Source organism: Trematomus bernacchii, unplaced genomic scaffold, assembly GCF_902827165.1.
Source record: "Trematomus bernacchii unplaced genomic scaffold, fTreBer1.1, whole genome shotgun sequence".
In the NCBI taxonomy this organism is placed as follows: Eukaryota; Metazoa; Chordata; class Actinopteri; order Perciformes; family Nototheniidae; genus Trematomus; species Trematomus bernacchii.
The window spans coordinates 290,001-295,000 of record NW_022987665.1 but is presented as its reverse complement, the minus strand read 5'-3'; the positions used below and the strand labels follow the sequence as shown (position 1 = coordinate 295,000).

The following is a 5,000-nucleotide window of genomic DNA, read 5'->3' as shown; positions in this document are numbered from 1 at the left end:
GGGGTCCAGTCCCTTTTCCAGCCATTTGGAAACCTTCTCCACATTCTTCTGGTGAACATGTTCCATAAAGCGCTTCAGGTTTGCCTGGAGACCAAATACAAATGATGCAGAGAGAGGGGAGTTATATTCAGATGGAAAAAACTCAATCTTTATTTCACAAACATTTCGATTATTTTTTGGGAAATAAAAGTAATAAATGCCCTTTTTTATGTATTCAAACCTATTTCTATATGTTTCTGTTCACCTCTGTTGCTCTGTGTGTGTGTGTGTGTGTGTGTGTGTGTGTGTGTGTGTGTGTGTGTGGTGTGTGTGTGTGAGAGCGTGGTGGTGTGTGAGAGTGTGTGTGTGTGTGCGTGTGTGTGTGTGTGGTGTTGTGTGTGTGTTGAGTGTGAGTGTGTGTGTGTGTGGTGTGTGTGTGTGTGAGTGTGTGAGTGTGAGTGTGTGTGTGTGTGTGTGTGTGTGTGTTTACCTTGGTGTGCAGCTTTGCCAGCTGCTTGTCGTCCACGTAGCTCTGAGTGTAAACTCTCCTCTTATAACGAAACTGTGAATAAAGCAATAAGTGGAAACGTTCGTATTATTAATTTTTTTTATTAAATATGTTTTTCACTTTTAATTATTATTATTTAAAGCAGGGTTTGTCCCACATGGTCCATACATTATAGTAAAAAAAAGACTGTTTGAAATAAATAAAAAGAATAATAATAGTACCTCCAGGTAGGGTATGGGGGTGATGGGGGGGAGCGGGTATTCCTTTAGAAGTCGCTCCTCGTCCAGAAACTTTCCGGCTCGGCCGTTGAACGCCGGCTGGAAGAGACCATAGTTCAGAACATCCGACAGAGACTGGGACAACGTCACCAGAACCCGCTGCTTACTGCTCCAAACTGGTAACTCTGGGTCCAACCGCAAACACTTCTGAAGACACACACACAGAGAAACACACACACACACACACACACACACACACACACACACACACACACACACACACACACACACACACACACACACACACACACACACACACCACACCACACACACACAGGTTTGTCCTCTTCATTTTGCTCAGATTATCTCCACTACAGGTCAAATATACGATAATGGAAAAACGACTGGCTCAATATTCTCTGAGATTTAAAGGGGACCTATCATACAAAATGCACTTGTGTACGTCTTTTCTACATGAATATGTGTCCCCGGTGTTCCAGGGAACTCACCAAGTGTCAGAAAACACAACCCTCTCTATTTTCCTCCATACCCAAATCTCTAAAAAAGGGGCTGCAACGGATCTGATAAAAACTGATCCAGATTTGAACACTGTCCTGACGTCAGGACAGGTGGCGCTACGGCTATTGGGCCAACTCCACCAATCAGGAGGAGACAGCCACGGCCATTGCCGTTCGAAAGCGCTGGAGACGCTGTAGTACATATGCCAGGCCTGTAGATGGTGCTGTTCTCACAGAATCAGCCCTTGCAAAAACAGAGCTAACATTTTTCAAATTGAACAAAATGAGGCATGGCTAAAATGCATGATCTGTTTGGTATTTTGAAAAAAAAAAAGTATAAATATGCCTTATATAGTATGGTCCTACACTATATTATTAAAATATAGCATGATAGGTCCACTTTAAGTCATAAAATTACAAGAAAAGAAGAAGAAACGCTCTGATTGGTTAGCTGGCCGGGTCTGTTGTGATTGGTCAACCTGCTTAGAGATGTCCCGCCCCTTAGCCTATCACGTGCAATGTGTTGTTCTGCTAGCCAATAGGAGCGTTAGTGTTCTGCAGTGATGTCACTTTATTCCGGAAGTAAACAAAGGAGTCCAATGGAGGCAAACCAGAGGCCTGTACTACGAAGCCGGTTCAACAGACCCTGGATCTGTTTGAGTTATCTATCTTACCTAACCCAAAACAAATGCGTTCTCGCTAAGCGGTCCTACGACGCTGGTTATCAACTCGGTAACTCAAGCCAGGGTTGCTCCGTCCGGCTGAGTGCGCGTTCACATGAAAGGGGCGGGGTTAGCAACATTTGACCAATCACAAACATGGAGAAGCGTACTGACAGCGCAGCGTCATACTTCCTGAATGAAAAGTGAACTTTAATATTAGTCAAATATGAAGAAGTTAAACTTTAAACATTCATGACTTAAACACTTTACCCAGGATCAAAGCCACATAGCTGCACCTGCAAGGTGAATACAGCTGGTAACAGAGAAAGTGTTTGAATGCGTACATTAACAGGTTTATGAAATCACTGCCCCGTCCAAGACACGATCTGACTTTAATTACATTTGACTCGAGTGTTTCGTCAACTTAATGTGTTGCTTAAAATAATACTTCTGCATACAATATGTGACACTGTGAGTGTTGCACGGCCAGATACGGCTCAGCTGACTCAGATAAGGAAATATATGATACATTATGATGTGATATGATATGAATGATAATGGGACACATCGACGTCTGCACTCTCAGTGCCGCGGACTGTACTTAATGTTACTCTGATCCGGTTACTTATGTCGTGGCAGATATTTAGTAAGCTTCTTAACGCTAATGTTATAATAGTCCAGATTGCTCTGAAGATGGGAGGGATATTCTATTAATGTTCACGTTCACACAGTCAGTTGATTTTTGCCGGCCGTCTTCTGTATTTCCTTTCCTCCTGTAAATATGACTTGATAGCTTTAAACTCTGCACACCGAGCTCTGATTGGTCAGCAGGCGGTGCTTTCGTGTGTGTGTGTGTGTGTGTGTGTGTGTGTGTGTGTGTGTGTGTGTGTGTGTGTGTGTGTGTGTGTGTGTGTGTGTGTGTGTGTATGCATGCGTGTGACTGTGGTGTGTGTGTGTGTGTGTGTGTGTATGCATGCGTGTGACTGTGTGTGTGTGTGTGTGTGTGTGTGTGTTGTGGTTGTGTTGTGTTTGTGTGTGTGTTTGTGTGTGTGTGTTACCGTCTGCTGCAGGTCCGGGATGCCGATGCGGACGACGATGCTGTTTCCAGGGGGCGTGTCATCCGCGTCGTCGTCCCTGGCAACAGCAGAGCCTGTGGGGTTGCCGTTAGTAACCGCTTGTTGCCGCGGGCGATCATGTTTGGTGTCAGCAGCCGGACTCAGAGGCATGTGGCTGAGAGACACACACACACAAACACACACACATCTTTTGTCATTTATTTTTTTAGAATGGCAAAAATAAATGAAATATTATAAAATACAAATAAATAAGAATACAACATTTAAAAAGTAAACAGTTGTCAAAATTAATTGGATTATTCTTTTCGGTTTCTGGGATTATTTATTTATCACATGTTTTTGATATTTTAGGCTCTTATTTTATTGATTTATTTTTTATATCGGCAACATAAAAAAAAACTAAAAAAAACGTGTCAAACAAATCATTATTTTAATTTATTTATGAGAGTTTTCTTTCTTTCTTTCTTCATTATTTCTTAGAATGGCAGCTTTAGTCCTCCACACACAACTTGGGCTTTATCAATTATATATAATCACTTATGTTATTACTGAGCTGAGCCTCTGAGTCAGAGGGAGATTACAGCCTCCCACTGACTCCTCTCCTCAGTCAGACATTTACATTTCAGGGAAGGTGGCAACAAACACAGAAATGGCTGCTTCTCGTTCAGAGTGAGAGGAACACCTGAACATCAGCAGGAGAGGACTCTTTAAAGTAGAGACACTACATACTGATATACACCTGAACATCAGCAGGAGAGGACTCTTTAAAGTAGAGACACGACATACTGATATACACCTGACATCAGCAGGAGAGGACCTTTAAAGTAGAGACACTACATACTGATATACACCTGAACATCAGCAGCAGAGGACTCTTAAGTAGAAACACTACATACTGATATACACCTGAACATCAGCCAGGAGAGGACTCTTTAAAGTAGAGACACTACATACTGATATACACCTGAACATCAGCAGGAGAGGACTCTTTAAAGTACAGACACTAAATACTGATATACACCTGAACATCAGCAGGAGAGGACTCTTTAAAGTGGAGACACTACATACTGATATAACACCTGAACATCAGCAGGAGAGGACTCTTTAAAGTAGAGACACTACATACTGATATACACCTGAACATCAGCAGGAGAGGACTCTTTAAAGTAGAGACACTACATACTGATATACACCTGAACATCAGCAGGAGAGGACTCTTTAAAGTAGAGACAACTACATACTGATATACACCTGAACATCAGCAGGAGAGGACTCTTTAAAGTAGAGACACTACATACTGATATACACCTGAACATCAGCAGGAGAGGACTCTTTAAAGTAGAGACACTACATACTGATATACACCTGAACATCAGCAGGAGAGGACTCTTTAAAGTAGAGACACTACATACTGATATACACCTGAACATCAGCAGGAGAGGACTCTTTAAAGTAGAGACACTACATACTGATATACACCTGAACATCAGCAGGAAGACACCTGATACCTATCAGCAGAGAGGACCTTTAAGTAAGAGTCCTACATACTGATATACACCTGAACATCAGCAGGAGAGGACTCTTTAAAGTAGAGACACTACATACTGATATACACCTGAACATCAGCAGGAGAGGACTCTTTAAAGTAGAGACACTACATCTGATATACACCTGAACATCAGCAGGAGAGGACTCTTTAAAGTAGAGACACTACATACTGATATACCAACCTGAACATCAGCAGGAGAGGACTCGTTAAAGTAGAGACACTACATACTGATATACACCTGAACATCAGCAGGAGAGGACTCTTTAAAGTAGAGACACTACATACTGATATACACCTGAACATCAGCAGGAGAGGACTCTTTAAAGTAGAGACACTACATACTGATATACACCTGAAACATCAGCAGGAGAGGACTCTTTAAAGTAGAGACCTACATACTGATATAACACCTGAACATCAGCAGGAGAGGACTCTTTAAAGTAGAGACCACTACATACTGATATACACCTGAACATCAGCAGGAGAGGAC

General features: G+C 42.2%; 1 pseudogene; it reads right to left on the bottom strand.

The window, feature by feature from the left end:
* The window catches only part of LOC117487133, a 49,433-nt pseudogene that overhangs the window by 22,362 nt on the left and 22,071 nt on the right, over window positions 1-5,000 (bottom strand).